The sequence below is a fragment of the Orcinus orca genome, chromosome 9, assembly GCF_937001465.1.
Source record: "Orcinus orca chromosome 9, mOrcOrc1.1, whole genome shotgun sequence".
Lineage (NCBI taxonomy): Eukaryota > Metazoa > Chordata > Mammalia > Artiodactyla > Delphinidae > Orcinus > Orcinus orca.
This window is the reverse complement of record NC_064567.1, coordinates 63412875-63431586: the sequence shown is the minus strand read 5'-3', so window position 1 is coordinate 63431586 and position 18712 is coordinate 63412875.

The window sequence follows — 18712 nt, the reverse complement described above, 5'->3', positions numbered from 1 at the left end:
CCCTGGCAGTGGCGGGCTGCACAGACTTCCGGGAGGGGAGGTGTGGAGAGTGACCTCTGCTTGCACACAGGCTTCTTGGTGGCTGCAGCAGCATCCTTAGCATCCCATGCCCATCTTTGGGGTCCGCACTGATATCCACGGCTCGCGCCCGTCTCTGGAGCTCCTTTAAGCGGCACTTTTAACCTCCTTTCCTCGAGCACCAGGAAACAGAGAGGCAAGAAAAGGTCTCTTGCTTCTAAGGCAGCTCCAGACTTTTCCCTGGACTCCCTCTGGGCTAGCTGTGGCACACTAGCCCCCTTCAGGCTGTGTTCATGCAGCCAACCCCAGTCATCTCCGTGGGATCCGACTTTCGAAGCCCGAACCTCAGCTCCCAGCCCCCGCCCACCCCGGCAGGTGAGCAGACAAGCCTCTCGGGCTGGTGTGTGCCGGTCGGCACTGATCCTCTGTGCGGGCATCTCTCCTGTTTGCCCTGCGCACCCCTGTTGCTGCGCTCTCCTCTGCGGCCCTGAAGCTCCCCCCTCTGCCACCCGGAGTCTCCGCCCGCGAAGCAGCTTCCTAGTGTGTGGAAACCTTTCCTCCTTCACAGCTCTCTCCCGCTGGTGCAGGTCCCGTCCCTACTCTTTTGTCTTAGTTTTTTCTTTTTTCTTTTGCCCTTCCCAGGTATGTGGGGAGTTTCTTGCCTTTTGGGAGGTCTGAGGTCTTCTGCCAGCGTTCAGCAGGTGTTCTGTAGGAGTTGTTCCACTCGTAGATGTATTTGTGGGGAGGAAAGTGATCTCCGCATCTTACTCTTCCGCCATCTTGAACTATCTTGTGTTCTTGAATAATATTAAAATAAGCCATAAAACAATGCCATTTCCATGCTGAAAATCCTTTGATCTTAGCTTAGTGTTAGTATCAAAGAAGAAAAATCTTGAACAGGGATAAAACATGGTTAATTTCAAAGATATATATAAAGAAAGTAAACCTCAGGTAGAGGTGAAAAGACTGTAGAAGCCATTTCGTTCAGGTTGGCTTGTTTGTTCTGAAAGTTGACTCTGAGAAATCTTTGAAGGTCTGTGAACCCACATCAAGGGCTGACCCTGGAGACAAGGGGTTTTGGGGAGACAGAACAGGGAATTGGTTAGGCCCCTGTCATTGCTACTGAAATCTTTCCCTCTGGGAATTTATTTCTGTTACGTATAGAGCTTCTTTGTGGGCTTTCATTAATAAAAAGAACTTTACAGTTGAAAAGTGTTTGAGAGCCATGGGTGCAACCTGTTCTTTCCCCTTCCCTGATAGAGATTAAGTGACCTCTTCAAGATCACAGAAGTGAGTTGCAGAGCCAAGCTCAGAGTACAGGTCTTGTAAGCAATAGTGCTGTGCTCCCCCTACCACAATTAACTCAAAGCGTGTTATGTATATAAAACTACTGAATTTTTTCATGTATCCTCCTTGGAATATGAACAGATTCCATGGAGAGTCAGGATTCACAGGATTTTATTTTGAAAGGGATTTTTGTAATTAAGTCCAAGGCCCCTCTTCAGGCAGTAATCCTTCTTTTATAACATCAGAGAAATGGGACATGCGTACAACTTCTGTTAATGTGTCCAGGATAGGGACCCTGCTACATCCTCAAATAACATATTTCATTCCTGGGCAGTTTTTAATATTATAAAGTACTTTCCAGTGTTAGCTAAACCTTCATTCCTAACACATCTGCCTATTAAACTTCACTTTTCTTTTTAAACTAATAAATAATAAATTAAAGCTATTTTCCATTGCGTGGTTTGGGTTGGATGTGGATGTGTAAATGTGTTGATGAGTTGGCATTTTGCTGATTTCTCTACCCAGGCTTTTGGTTTGGGATATGTGGGAAATGAGAGATTCCACTAGAGAAGCTATGTGAGAAGCGGTATCTTCATGGCGCATCTTTCATGTGGAACTAGGTGATGATGGATGATCATGTAATAAGGGTAAAGAGGAGAGTTAACCCTTTCTTCAGACTTGCTGTGTTCTAAGTTCCCTGCATATATTTACTCATTTAACCTTCACAATACCCTGTGAGTGAAGACTATTATTATCCCACTTTATAGATGAAAAATGAAGTTTCCCAAACTCACAAGAGCTAGTCAGTAATCGAGTATAAATTTGAAAACAGAGAAACTAATTTCATACTCAAACTTTTAAACTGTTAGGCTGTACTGCTACTCTGGAGATAGAATGTTCTGAGAAGAGGTTGTGAAGAAAATATATTTATTAATAATGTTAGGAGGTTCCAGAGGGCACACTGGACAGAGTTGAAAGTGGAGAGGAACAATGGAAAAGGCAAGGAGGTGGCCCAGAGGAGCAGGATGGTGATTGGGATGTGAAATACAGCCACCGTGCTCTGGCGAGAACCTGAGAACCTGTAGTTAGAGCTTTGCTGCCTCAAGGGTGCAGAGAAAAGACAAATACTCTAGTCTTACCAGGGCCTCTTGTGTGTTATATCATTCATCTTTCTTGTCAGTGGAGTGTGGCTTCCAAACATTTCCTCTGTGGAAATCGTTCTTACCCATTTTGGATCATGGACGATTTCTGAAAATATGGTGGAAGTTTTTCACTTTATCTCTAGGGAACATATGTGCATAGGCATAAGCATAGACAGAAATGTTTATTTCCCTACAAGGCAGAGAACTGAGGAAAGCATATAATTTTGGAAGGGCCCTATAAGGAAGCAGGGACTGGATGATATTCTCAAGGATTGTATTAGACTGGAAGGGCCTATGTGATAAATACAGGTTTGGAAAGGACAGAATATGTGGATACTAGCTACAAGGGCAAAGGAGGAAGGAAACAAATCCAGGGAAATCTTATGAGCTGCTTCTTCATGACCACACATATTTTGGTACATCCATAAAACTCATGCTATGTTTGCTGTGATTGGAATTTCTCGTGTAGGCAAGTGAGAAGGACAGAGCTTCACTTCTGGTCCAAAGGGAGGGCAACACACAGCAGGCTGTCCTGATTCCAGATCAAATAGAAAGAAGCTCAGTAAGGCACACACACACAGTGAGTGGGGCTTCTCAGTGCCCCACAGCCTGAATCTGGAGTTTGGGTGAAAATTCCCTGAGCCTCTAAGGGCAGAGAAAATCCCAAATGACATTTGTGTTACATGTATGTACTGGCAAAACTTTTCCCCTATTATCTCAGGGGCTTCTTGGACTCTCTGAAGCAATCCACATACCTTAGGTTACAGCCTTGATCTGCAAAGATGTTTCTCTAATACTAAGCTGGCTTCACATGACAAATATGTGACTGTAATCAATCAGCAGCAGCCTTTCTACTCTAGGAGAATCTGAGGATTTCTGTGAGTTTGCTTTTGTGTCCTTCATGCATCACTGAAGATTGAACACGTTCATTATTGAAGCCGCTGCCTGTGTAGACATGGGGCACTGACAGTGTCTTAAGTGTCGTGTCAGTTCTCTGTTTTTACTCTTGTGTTTCCTTTGCCATGGGACCTGCACTAGCAGCATCCTGAGTGAGAATGTTATGTGGGGAGTTTGAACTGGGCCCGGTGTGCTCCCCAGAGGAATGTAAAGCCCAAACACACACAGGGCTGAGCCCAGATTTCTCCACTGGTAGAAGGGGGGTGTTATTTCACAGGCCTTTGTCTGCCTGATCTTGCTGAAGAAGCAGAAGTCCTCAGGAATAGCTCTGTGATATCACTGACCTCAGTTGGTTTTGAAGAAATGGTAGCTTCCAAGACATTTTTGAGCTGTCAGAGCTGAAGCCCACATATATTTCCTTTTTTTGTCTGCCAAAGAGCTAGAACATTCTTTGTGAAAGGACTAGGGACCTAATTATGTATGCATTTGTACAATATTTTAATCAAACATCAAACGTCCTTCTCATCCCTCTCTCTATCTCTTAAGGGACATAGGCAATCCCAAGGTCAAACAAAGCAAAGTATCTAAATTAAGCAGAATTAGAACTGCTTACGTAGGTGGGGGGTCCTAATTAAATATTGAGATATAGACACTTGGAATATAAAAATGAGTATGATGCTCTCATTTCCCTTACAAGGTTCACATTATATCTGTGAATATAGATACAAAGATAAATAAGCATGCTGAAAATGAAAAAAAGACTGCTGCTCGTTAAAAAAAAAAGGCATATACGTGCAAATTATTTACCTGACCATCTGCACATGAACTTTAAAGAATAAGACAAACATTAAAAAATAATTAACATGACAAGCTCTTTGTTAGCTAATAAACCCAGAGATACCTCCATTCTCCTAAGTTCGTTTCGTTTGCTCCCTCCAACTTCAGCTTGATTGTGAAACTTCTGAGATCACCCCAGTGACGTGAGTTGAGGACTGAGAAGCATTAGTTAGTCGAGAGGTGCCCAGCTGTGTTAGACAGAATTCTAAAGTGACTCCTAATAACCTATGCCCTTGCATAATCCCCTGCCCAAGTGTACATGGAACCTGTGAATGCAATGAGGTGCCACTCATCATTATGTTACATTACATGGCAAAGGTGAAGGGATTTTGCAGATATAATTAAGGTCCATAATCAGTGGATTTTGAGTTAATCAAAAGAGAGATTATCCTGGATGGACCTGACCTAAACGGATGAGCCCTTTAAAAGAGGGACTGGAGCACTCCTTGAGTTCAGAGAGGTTCATATGCTGGTCATGAAAAGGAAACTAACGTGTAGTAAGAAGGGGCCATTCCATTATTCATTCCGCAAGCATGTCCATACTCTGTACAATGCCCTGTCCCAGGTTGTAAGACACAGCACCTGCTTTTAAAGAGGTCCCATATTAGTGTGAGAGAGAAAAATGCCCAAACATTTGCAATAATAGAATAAATGGCATTCAAGAAGCTGATATTGAACCAGAGCAGATGGACTACTCATTTTTCTCCAGGTACCAAAGTCCGTCCCAAGAGAAGTATTCTGGCACTTGTGCTGAATCCTGAGAATAAGAAGGACTTTCCTAGTGGAAGAGGAATGGGGGAAGGGAGGGCATAGTGCCATTAGAGAGAAATGAATAGCCAAAGAGCAGAGGTAAATGTGAAAGTAATAGAGTGCCTATAGGAAGCAGCAAGAGATGAGGCCGGAAAACAGGCAAGGCCATGGAACGGTCTTTTATGTCCTACTAAGAATTTTATACTGTATTGAGTAGGTAATGGGATATATTGAAGGCATGTGATCAGATCTATACTTTAAAAAACATACTGAATAAAAATATGGAAGATGGTTGGGAAGGAAAAAGAAAGACTGAAATAAGGAGACCATTTATGAGACTCTCATATTAGTCAGCAAAAAAAGAAGATATGATCTAAGACAGTGGCAATAGTGAGGTGGATGAAGATAAAATGGTAGAGATACTGGAGAGATATTTAAGATGTGGAATTGGCAGGATTTGGTGTATGTTGGTCTGAGAATTTAAAGTTGAGGTAGGTTTTTGGCTACCAATTAGGTATAAGCAATTAAGTGTAACCAACGTAGTGGGAAAAATTGGGTTGTAATTGGAGTAGAGCTGGAGGAAGGAAGGGGGTATAATACTTATGTTAGGATGTATTTCCTTTCAGTTGTGGTGAGGTCTAGTAGACAGTTTGATACTTCGCACTGGAGATGGGTCTGGCCACAAGCTGGCTTAAAGCTAAACTCAACCCTATACTGTAGAGTTACAGGATCTTATATATTCTGTTTGAACCCATGAAGCAGGCCAGGGGTATTATTTCCCTTAGTATCAGTACACCTTTAATGTGCTGATTTTAAATTTCTCTAAGGAAAATAAATTTATTTTATTTATTCATTCAAGAAACATGTATTGAGACTCTGCCACGTGCCTTGTACAGTCATCCCTCAGTATCTATGGGGAATTTGTTCCAGGACCTCACAGATACCAAAATCCATGGGTGCTGAAGTTCCTTATATAAAGTGACCTGGTACGGTTGGCCGTCTGTATCCACAGGTTCTGCATCTACTGGTTTGGAGGGCCAACTGTACTTTTCTGGGCACTAGGGATGGGGGACAAAGCAGTAAATAAGTGAGACAATGTCTTTATTCCCCTGGAACATGCATTTTAATGGAAGATACAGAAATCAGTATAAGTAAACACACACATCTAAACATAATTCAAATAATAATCAGTGCTAGAAAGAAAATTGAGAAGAATAGAAAATTGGAGTGATTGTGTATGTATTCCAAGTGGCAAAGGTAGGGAAGTTAGGGGAGTGAATTTCTTCGTATCCTGTCAGTGAAAGAGAACATTTTATTAAAAAAACTACAGTAGAAATTCATTCAGCAATCCCTTGATCTTCAGACAAGGTGCTTTTCCTTACCTCTTTCCTATCCCGTACATCCAGAAAAACTTGAAGTACCATCCGTTTCTTTTTGAGAATCTCAGGCCCAATTTAAACAGACTTTTCAACTATGTAATGTGAATTGCATCTGAAGAGATAGCATCTAAAGGACTTCGTTGAGGCCATTCTGGGTCCTAAATGGTGACCCATTATGGTCCTAAACCTTAAATGGTGAATACAATATTAATCTCCCCAAAATGACCTGAATTGGACAGACTGTGGAATGAGATACTGTGCGAAAGGTGAGTATTCAATCACAGGCTACAGTTGCTGCTTTTAAATGTGTTTCTTTTATGCTGGGTTAAAGAGGATGGCCAGCCATAGTCTTACAGGAAAAGGGCTGTCTTGTCAAGGGGACAGACCCTAAGCTGTGTCCCTTTCATCCATCTTTAAAATTAAAGTGAGGTTCAGCAGATACCTTGAGGAAAGATATTAAATTGCAGATTTTGCACTTTTGTTGTGCCTGCAGTTTCCCAATGTTGCTAGTGAGAAGCCGAGAAGGCCGTTAAAAGCCTTTGTGCTTGGCACCTGCAGAAATCTAATGTCTGATGAATAGGACCCTAATTGGGTCAATTATTCTATTATACTATACAAGAGTACTTCAAACTGCTGCTTCAGTAAGAGAGCGCTTTAGTCTCCCCATTGGTGTTCTCCAATTTGAACAGAACTCAGAATCCTGCATTTATCTTTTCCTTTTCCAGTGTCAATTTTCTCCTTCCAGTCTCAGTTTATCACATGTGAAACTAATTTTTCACCTTCTGAGACCATGGGTAAGATTACAAAGGAGATTCTTTGACTCCTTTAAAAATTGTTTCTCATACATTTGCAAATACATGAGGCAATTGCTTCAGTGCTCCCTATTCAATGGGAATATCCTTTTTAAAAACTTTAATTTTTTGTTTATAACATTATATAACTTTTACATGTATAATATATTTAGACTTATGTATAAAGAAGACATACACATGGTCAACAGGCACATAAAAACTTGTTCAACATCACTGCTTGTTAGGGAATATTCTTTTGATTAATTATTATCTTTGGAGGAGGAAGAATAGAGAGAGGTCTGCATTTTATATGTGGATTATATTGCACTTTTGCACATTTGTAAGCCTCTAATTTCAATTTTATTTCCTGATTATTTCAAAGAATTGTACCAGTTTCCTTTTCCACAATCACATATAACCTGTGAGTTAGAAAGGAAAATGATATTTGGAAGCTGACACACGATGATTCTTATTGACTCATTATTTTAATGAGATTTACTTCTTATACATTTCCTTTATGCTAAATGTTCAGATTTGTAACTTGAAAGAGAAACTTCTTTAATTAGAATGAATACTTTCACTAATGAATTGGTCTGTAGTTCAGACTTTACTTGGGAGAAGATGGAATTATGTGGCTGACGGCTGTACATTTAAACTACTACTGTGTGATAACTTGTGGCCTTTGAAGAAGGCTGTTGCTTTGGGTACAGCAGAGAGGGAATATCTCGGCTTTTGTAAGAGGCCGCCGAGACTCACATCATACCAAAAAATTGAATTCAATAATATACTCAAAGAGGTATTTTTAAAAAAAATTCCGAGCTTAGTGTCTGGCACATATTAAACACTCACAAAATTGATTTTCTTGATTTTCTTGACCTGTGTAAGGGGCTGGTTCCTGATGTTGGCATTACAGGAAATAGAACAGTGAAAAGTAAGTGAGGCCTAGTCTTTATTTTCAAGTAGTTTGTAGTCTAAAATGGAGATGAAAAACTGAATGCTTGGTTGAAATATAAAGTATTCTTTAATGCGTGTCCTCGTTAAAAGGTTACAAAGTGCTATGAGAGCTTAAAAATGTGTGTGTGGGCATGTGTGTCTTTGTGTTTCTATTTTGTAGCATCCTAGCGTATTCATTTTGTAATTTTTGAGTAGATGCTTGCATGTCTGGACTTACAGGTACCAATTCTGTGTCTTTCTTAGGTGTACTTAATACTTCCCACATACTACATTGGAACTGATTTGTCTCTGCTTGATCTAGCAAGGAAGAGGGTTTGATTGATTTTACGGCGAGTCAGAGAGAGGAGAAATTAGTATGCCACTTTTCCTGGTTTCTTTCAAGAGGAGCTTGGAAGAAGTTATATGATTAGTGCTTTCTGGGAATTCTCCATGGATTAATTTCCCTCATAGAGGCAGTACTATTTTGGTTAACTCTTTTCCTTCCTCAAAGAAAATTTGAAAGTTGAAAGTTTTTATTTTTAAGCCTTTTCCATTGATTTAAATTTAAAATTTGGCAAAGTGTCTATAATAATATACTTTTGGCATTTTCTCATAAGCATATTATCCTCTTTATTTGTCCTTTTGCCCATTATCATGTATGGTTCCTCGCTATGTCTATTATTATTTAGTTTTGCAAATGCTATAAAACATTAATTTTTCAAAGATGTTCCATTACCTAGTTGGTCATGAATTTGAACGGGGACACTTGACAAATATTTGTCATATCTTCCTTTGAAATAAATATGCATCATTTGTGACAACTGTGTGTTATAGTATATGAGGTACTCCACATGAATTATCTCCATTAATCCTTATAAATCTTTTAAAAAGGTATTAACATCCCCATTTTAAAGATGAAACTGAGGTGCTGAGAGATTAACTTACTTGTTCAAATTCATGCAGTTGATAAATGACTATTCATTCCGAGTCTAAAGCCCTTGTCCTTTTCACGATCTTATTCAGCTTCAGTCCTTGGGCTACTCCCTAATATTATAACTGCTTATAGAATCACACAGTTTTGGAAAGTTCAAAATGCTCTGTTGAAGAATATCCCTTTGAATATTCATTCCCATAAACTTGGAAGCAGTGGCCTAAAGATGAACTTTTCCCCCATCATTTTTAAAGCTCAAACTTCAATGCTGTTCCCCGAATAAGTGTAACACATATGGCTTTGATCATTAAGTATGCTGCTTTGAAGATATAAAGTAAGAGGAGGGATGACTCCTTCAGGCAAAGAACCTTCTCCCACAGTTCTGCATATAGCTGAGCAGATTAGGTCAAACATACTGTAGACTTGAAATGCTCAAATCTAGACTTCCACTGGACACTTTAAATGAGACCCTCACTCAATCATCTCTGCTGCCTCAGTCCATCAGTCAGAGTCAGTCAGCCAGCACTTGTGTGGGAAAAGGAATGGTCTGTGCCCTCAGGGAGTTCTTACTCTGTTAGGTGAAGCCAAGCATGCCCACAAGGAGTTATAAGGCAGGATGTAAAAGATGACTCAAGAGGCAAACAAGACTGATATGTGACGTGAGAAGCAGAAAAAGGAATCGTAGATGGGGTATTCACTAATCTTTTTTGACTATAAATGCCATGAAGGCAGGGACCATGTTTGTTTATTCACTACAGTGTCACCAGCATATAGCACAACACCTGGCACATAGGACATGCATTATAAAAAATTAGTTATGTGCATGGGTAACACACTCTGTGTGCCCATGATGCCTAGGAAGGTGAGGAGAGACAATTTCCTAGGCAATAATTCATGCACACAGAGTCCAGGGTCAGCTGCAAAATGTATCTTTCCCTCCCCTATCAAGTCCCCAGTAATTATGTAGAGTCCATCTTGGATAAGCATCCACGAGTTCCCTTCACACTTTGTGATCTCTTCTTCTTCTTCCCTAAACTCACCTGGGTCCTTTCTGCCCTCTCTCCAGTACCCTCTTCTACATTGGAAGGACAAGAGCATCACATGTTTGTGGCCTGGCCTTTACCCTAAGGAGGCTTTAAAACTTTCCACTTCTCCTGAATGAAACATCCTAAAAGGTAAATAAAATTTTCTCTTGCCTATTACTGACCACCTTTCAAAGTATAACTCAGATATGCTATTATGGGAATAGTCTTCATTATTATTTTACATTAGTGAGATCTCCTCACTGGGGTGGAAGAAAGAACAAAAGGCCTTGGGGAGTGTGTGTGGCATGGAGGGTAAGGGTGAGGGGAAGAAAGCTTCTCAGTCTCCCTGAATGAATGAGCAATGGTAGAGGTTCACTTGGCAGAGTAGAAGGGAAGGGATTCTTGGTGGAAAGGGATTTGTAGCACATGGAACATGTTTGTTGCAGAGCACTATCATTCACCTGAAATCTAGGGTCCACATAGTAATGTACTTCAGCTGCCAGTAAGGAGAGCATCACCTTTTCCATCTGCAGTAGGGCTTGATGCCCTGCCCAAGATCCTGTCCACCCAACTCTGAGTTCCCCTGCTGCTTCAACAGACCATTCTGAAAGGAGCTGACAGCTTTCACTTGAAGCACCCTCTACCTGGAAGCTTCTCAGGGGCCAGAGAGGCTTCTCCAACCCAAATTCAGACAGAAATGGGGGAAGGAATTACTTAATCCTCTTGAGATCAACCCTCAGCCAATACAAGACAGAATTTGATGGCTAAAGGCTCCATCTTCTGCCTGTAGTGAAGCAGTTCTTCTTCTGCCTGTAGTGAAGCAGTTCTAAAGGGGGATTTACATGACTTTACAGGGTTGAATTCTGTAACACGATCATAAACACATCCCCCATTCCTGTTTTACCTCCCCATCACTCACTGTGTTCTCTGCAGCTAAATTCTTCCTCCAGGCCTGCTTTGGGAGGAACCTAAACTAAGGCACCATCTTAAAACTTATTTCTATATTCAGGCTTTACTTTCCTTTTTCTTCTATCCGGTCACACTTCTTTTTTTCAAGAAAAGGTCTACTTTTTTTTTTTAACATCTTTATCGGAGTTTAATTGCTTTACAATGGTGTGTTAGTTTCTGCTGTATAACAAAGTGAATCAGCTACACGTATACATATATCCCCATATCTCCTCTCTCTTGCGTCTCCCTCCCACCCTCCCTATCCCACCCCTCTAGGTGGACACAAAGCACCGAGCTGATCTCCCTGTGCTATGCAGCTGCTTCCCACTAGCTATCTATTTTACATTTGGTAGTGTATGTACGTCCCATCACATTTTTTGCTCTCCGTTTCCTACACCACTTCTCTGGTCTAGACTGCTAATAGATTTTTTCCTGATTCCAGTCTCTTCCCTCTCCATTCGTTTTCCATGGTATGCTAGAGGTAACTAATGTTAGTAAAGCTAATGCACGAGGATGATCAGCTTGTAGTTAGATTTATCAAATCTACTCTCACTTATCATAGTTCTGTGCCTCGCTTTACCCATATTTTTGTCTCTTTCTGTAAGATAATGAGTTTTGACTCACAGATACTGCATTTAAAACACTTCTCTCATTACAGACTATTTCTAAATGATCTTGAGCTTTGAAATGATCATTACTAGAAAATAAAAACTTTTGGGTGTTTGATTTCCTAATGTTAGAGGTAGTTTTCTAATTTGCTCATGTTCAAACTTTTTCTGCCCATAGGTAGAAAATGATAAGCTTTAAGGATGATATTTTGGTTATCATAATATAGTGAATATTTTGGTGTCTTGTAATATAACTTTAGCACCTGCAGAGTCCTTCCTGACCATAATCTAATATGTGCCCAAAATTGTATGCATCCATGTAAAGAATCTTCTACTTTTTATTATAGCTTATAGATATTAGTAACTGTAAAATCAACCTAGTACTTTTTTTTCACCAGTCTTATAATTTCATTCTTTTGGTTTTTTTTTCTGTCACAGATTTTTGTGTGCCTCTTAATAAAATACAGTGTTAACTAGAACATGGCTATTTATTTAATTACCAGTTTAATTCATTATTATTTTATACTTTCCAATAGTTTATTGATTATATTACCTATAAATGGCTGTATAATTGACATTCTACATAGTAAAGAGGTATACGTAGCAAAGGGTTTTTTAATTAAACAACTTAGAGATTTGCAACCACACTTTAATAATACAATTTTGTTAACAGTACAAAAATTGTTTCAGAATCAATAGATTTTGCAAGGGCATAGCATGAAAAAGGTGTAAATGGAAGATGTAAATATGCATGGTATATTGCTCTTAGTATTATACCTAGACTTCTTTTTATCTTATTATTATTATATCTAGACTTCTTTTTATCTTACGTTAGAAACTAACTGAAGGTTTACAAAAAGAAAAAGATTAACCCGGCAAATACCAAGGAGACCAAGATAAATGGAGGAGCAACATGTTTAATCAAGGAGAGTAATGTTTTTCAAGAAGGGTTTATTTAATTTCTATCATCCTATTACCTCTATCACAGTTTTGGTTAGAGATGGTTTGTTCAGTAGTGGAATAAGAATCGGATTTAGAGAAAGTTATTTTTCTGTCAAATGGCTTATAGCTGCCCGGATTATACATACAAAACATCATATACTCAAACGTGAGTATTTTAATCTATTCAGCTATATATTAAGTCAACTTTGTAGAGTCTTAATATTTTGGGTTTGCAGGGACACTGCTTAAACAAGTAAGTGTAAAATGCTGTTGAGGTACACCAAAGCTAACAAAAGCCAGAATTTCTCAGCTTCACATATTATATAAATAATAAAATCACTTAAAAACATGCTTTCCAATGAGACATTTTAATAAGAATTCCAGAGAAAATGAGTTACTATTATTCATTAATTCATAAGAACAGTACTTTTTCCTTTATATAAATTATTGTTTAGATAAAATTGCATTTTTAAAAACATTTTATACTATCTTACGTTCCTCAGCAATTCTAAGCAGTACACTGAAACTTAAATTTTTTTTCGGGAGAAATCAAAGTCAGTTTCCAACAGAGAAAATACTAGATTTGGGTTAAGGAAGCAAAGGGACATTTTTGATCTTTAAATTTTCCCCTGCAGGTAATTACAGTTCAAACCATGGTCTAAGCCTCTGGAAACTATATTAAAATGAGGATTCTCATTTCAGCTGCTAAAGCGAATATTTTGCATAACATACACTGCCCCAAGTATCAATACTGTTTTTTGTAAAAAGAAAGTGTTGGTACTTTTGCTATCTGAACAAAGTTTTTTCAAAACAGGAGTTTTCAAATGAACAAAAAATGTTTACTTTGATATAAGGAAAGTTTCTTAAATGTACAAATAAATGAAGAAAGCTTTGTGTTTCCTGCATTGGGTAACACCTTAAATCTCAATTACTTTTGAACTTTGTCTGTGCTGCTTGGGGACTGCCTTGTGCATGTGTGGTTCAGGGAGCAGCCATTTAGGCCAAGTTTACATGTAGAATTGGGACTGCGCCTCAGTGACTCTCTCCTTTGTTAGATTTGCCTCTGGTTCTTCAAAACAGTAGGCTCTAGGTTTTCTAATCAACATTTTAGCTGCTTCACATAGGGCTGACAGGGTAAAATTCAGGCTAAAATTCTTTAAAGCAAATTTTAAAAAAGTTTTACCCACTGCTATTTCCTTCTTTTTAGTTAAAATCACCTCCAGAATCTGCCTGTTTTTAGTCACTCCCTAATGTTTTCAGATAGTTTGTTTCTTTTCTGATTAGAATTCATAGTTATTTTATGGGTCTTTTGGTCCAATAGAATCATATTTGAAGCAGAAACATTAAGATGACAAAATTTTGGAAAAAAATATAGTTGGTTTTGGAATATCTTGAGAAATTACCAATTTCATTTGCCATACAAGGTATCATATTTACTGATTTACACTTAGAGTTAACAGAAAATGAAATAAACCAAGCAGAGTTGACTGGTGAAAAGAGAGAAGCATCCTAGTATAAAAAATTCTATACTTAAATAAGAAAATTTAAGACCTCAAAGAATTACTAAGCCTACTTTTGTTCTATAAACTACCTAATAATGAGAATCACTAATATGTAAATAGAATACACATCTACACTATGGTAGAAATTTCACATTATAATAGTTAGGACTATATGTAACTATAGCCTTATGTAAATGTAAATATATCCAATTAATACAATATAATTTTATTGCCTGTCTCTTCTGTTTTATTTCTTAGCTGTGAAAGAAGAGAAATTCATGATTGGCTGTTCATTATGCATATTTATGTTAGCCATCGAAAGTCCTATTCATGAGCAGCATTGCCTTAGAAATGCTCAGAAGTTAAGTTTGTGGCTCCCTTGCCAGATGCATTCAAGTAGACATTGTCAAGACTGTTTTTTCTTTTTTACAATAGAATCCAGCTTTTATTAATGAAAGTGCATTCTTCTAAAATACTTATTTAAATTTAGAAACCTTGTCTAAGTGAAGGAAAGATCAGCTCGCTCTTCACAAAAAAATCAGGCTAAAATTTTACCAAGTTAATTTTATATGATTGACGATAATACAGCTTTTAAAATGAAATTCAGTTTTGTTAAGACTGAATTTGGCCAATATTGTTTCTTATGTATTAACATGAAATAATTGATTAGATTGTATATTTACTTTCTTTTCCTGTTAATATCAATATCAATAATAGTGGGAAATAGTTTCCTTTATTTTGCAAGATGCATTTTTTGTCTGCTCGTTATCATTGTGTATAACTTTTCTTGAAATAATACTGACACTTACCATTTGTATTGTGCTTTATATTTTTCACATTTAATTGCAGTCATTCATATGATATTTGTGACTCTTTAATGAATGAATCATGTGATAGGTTTACATTATAGTGTTTTCCCTCTTTCATGTGATTGAAAGTGTGTTATAGAGAGGCTGAGTAGCTTGTACACTTAATGTTTTTCTGAGGCATTTGCGAGAACAGTTTCTATATTTTGCTCTTAAAACTGCTGTTTATGAGTTCTTAGTCTGTGCAGTTACCAACTCTATAGTAATGAACATTAGAGAAAGTAATAAAATAACAGGTTTAGTAACTCATGGTTTTTTAACTCAAAATTTCCTTATTTTTCTTTAAGGACTCCAACTTTTCAAGTTAAATCCTTCTTAAAGTTACTTTTCCGGTGATTTTTTGTTTATTTAAAGAAGACTTTGTAAATAAGAAAACGGGGTGTGGTTTAATGATACGCACTGTCTAGGTTTGCATTCCAGTTCTATCATTTATTAATTATGCATCCATAACCTCAGCTTTCTTGTCTCTTAAATGGAGCAAATATCAGTACTTGCCGCATGGGATTTGTAAAGAGGATTAAAGGATTAAGTGAGATATTCCCTGTAGAGGTCTCAGAGGGAATACTGCATAGCATGCATGCCATAGAATTATACACTGGTTCTGTATATTATGGACTTTTACAATAATGCAACAACATGATGTTAGGTAACGTTAGATACGTTAGCATTTATATAGAGTTAAAAACAAAAAACCCTCTATTTTACTTTATCTGAAGTGTTGTAATATTTCTATGTATGTTTTTTCCTATATTAGTGTCCATTATGACACATGATTATTCCCCAGTGATCTCTAATAGAGAACTGAAATCTAAATGCACAGAGAGTATCCTTTTTCTTTAAACTTGTGAATAGTCCCTCTTTATGGTAAGAGGAATTATGTATAAAGGAAGAGAATAGTGCCCTCAGTGTAGATTTCTCTTTCTCCTCTCACATGTTACAATATTTCTGATGTTTAGCACTAACAATATATTTCCAAACTCTGCTTTGCAACATACCAAGTAATTTCCCTGTCCCTCTTAACACCAGGTAATTTTTTAAACTCTTCTGAGCATCATTGCTCCCACCTAGACACAATCCACTCTGCTTCTTCCATAAAATAGTGATAAATGAATAGAGCAGTGACCTTTTATAATGAGAAATATCACGACTGCCTTTCTCACAGTATTTCAAGTGCATTTTCTCCTGAAAGATTATAAAAACTGCCTTTTATGCTCTTCTCTCTGTAAAATTGGCCAGCTCTTGAATTTTGTGCTGATTCTTTCATGTGTAGAACCAGATGGGATAAAATTCACCATATTCTATTAAAATAATCAAAGGCTTTGGAAGCCTGTTCATGTATTTATTTAAATGAACAGAATCATAAAAATAATGTGGATGTATTTGTTTAATCATATTTTTGAAACTCAGTCAATATTTCCTTATATATTTAGATTTCTGAGTTGTAAAAGTCCATCCTAAACAACCTAAGGGTTTAAGAACAATAAGAAGAATATTATAATGAATTGAGCATTTGATAAAATAGACTTTTATTCTCACATGCATAAAAACAACAGTTATGTTAAATTATAGTTTTATCTTCTTGACCAGCCCAGGCAGAGCAGAAGCATCTGGATTAAGTCAGGTTGTGAGAAATGATCAATTTTTTTTTTTTTTTTGTGGACCAACCAATGCTACTCCAGATATTTTGGACCAATAGATGTCAATTTCATTCTTTCAGGGAAGAAATTATTCCTGTAATTTTCTTTAGTTATTATTTGTAATATTGAGAATAAACTGTGCTTAAGCTTTTGTGATAGATGGTGTGGTGATATGTACAAATTTAGGAAAGACAGTAAATTCATATCAGCGTTTCTGAATCTGGTTAAAAAAACAACAACAACACAATACCATCACCATAATAATAAGAAGCAATGTGGGAAAAGTGCTTAATGCTTTGGAATTCAACACAGAAAAACTCCTGATTAGAGAACAAAGGACATGGAGTAAGTAAGTTTTTGGAATGGAGTAAAACAAGGCAGAACTTTGATTAGAAGAGCCACACATAAGCTTGTGGACATTATAGAAGCAAAAGTAGGTGTGTGTGGAGAGGTAGGTGAGGGCAAAGCTCACAGTATTGTGGTATATAAGCTGAGAAACTACTAATTGGTGGGGGCAAATGTCCCAGGGGGGATGCATGTGGCCCCCTAATCTCTTGGCATCATTTTGAAAGGGATGTGTGTCAAACACTGGTGAATGTACCGTGACTGTGCTTCAGGGAGGAGTTCCTGTCCCCTCTCCTGTTCTACTTTCTTTTAGCACAAGTACGAGAATAACCTTATGAGTAGAAAAATAAATATTTAGAACTCAGCCTTCAGAGTCAGAGATTCGATGCCAGCAGTTTTTGTGAGTAATGGGAAAGCCATCTGTGCAAACTTTGAGATTTGGGGGTCTTAGGATATTGCAGTTCTTCCTACTGGTGGGAGGAAGTGACTGCATCATAGGAAGCTGATGCTTGGGTGCTGTCTCTCTTACTGGAAGAAGAGAAAACTTCAATTTCTGTCAGTCCATTACTAAGCAAACTAGAGAGAGAGATCCTGAGGCACTGGTTATATAAGGTATGTTCATAGGATAGTGATAATTTATAGGATAGTTTAATTTGCATGAAACTTAGCACATGAGCAAGAAAGTGTTAGAAAACTAAGCAGTAGTTTCAGGATGGATTGTGAATGGTAAGGAAACTTTCTAGTTTTGAAATGACATTCAGAAGATAGTAAAAAGTTTTAAGCCCTAGAGAGTGTAAGTGTTATGATCAAAATGTTACTCAGGAAATTAATCTAGCAGTAATTTACAGGATGATTATATATGAAAGAATGCCTGGAGCCAGGATACCTACTTGGAAGCTATTAAAGGTGATCCACTAATAAGGGGTTATACAAAAAAAGTGACCGTGGAAATTGGGAAAGAGGTTAATGTGTGGGAGGTTATAAATATTAAAATTATAGACGATTGATACGAGAGTAAACATTTCTGAGTTTTCAAGCTTGAATTATAATCCAATGGAAAACATTCTGAAGAAAGTACATTAGGGAGAGGTGAGGGGCCTCAGTTAGCTAAGTAATGTAATGAAGCAGATGGCACATGTACAAGACAGTACCCAAAAAAATAAATATGTTGTGGTAGATCTTGGAGATAGATTGGAACTGAAGGTACGCTTGAAGAGTTATTTACCAATAGACGATGTCTTCAGTCTAGAGAGTCTACCTAAATCGAAAGTTTTTACATTCACAAACAAAGTACTTAGCAATTGATGAGCCAAGACTGACAATAGGTTTGAGACTGAAAGTGGGAAGAAGGTCTTTAAAAAATCTCCTGGATTGAAGGGCAAATAATTCTGGAGGCTCTTTATCTAAATTCTCTGGGTAGAGACATGGATATTCGGAGAGTGCTTAAAGGAAAGGATAGTGAATGGACAACAATTTTTGATAGCTGCTTTCGTTGATATGAATGTCTTGTACAGTGATTTTTTTAACATCTTTATTAGAGTATAATTGCTTTACAGTGGTGTGTTAGTTTCTGCTTTATGACAAAGTGAATTAGTTATACATATACATATATCCCCATATCTCTTCCCTCTTGCGTCTCCCTTCCTCCCACCCTCCCTGTCCCACCCCTCTAGGTGGTCACAAACCACTGAGCTGATCTCCCTGTGCTATGCGGCTGCTTCCCACTAGCTATCTATTTTACATTTGGTAGTGTATATATGTCCATGCCACTCTCTCACTTTGTCCCAGCTTACCCTTCCCCCTCCCCATATCCTCGTCCATTCTCTAGTAGGTCTGCATCTTTATTCCCATCTTGCCCCTAGGTTATTCATGAC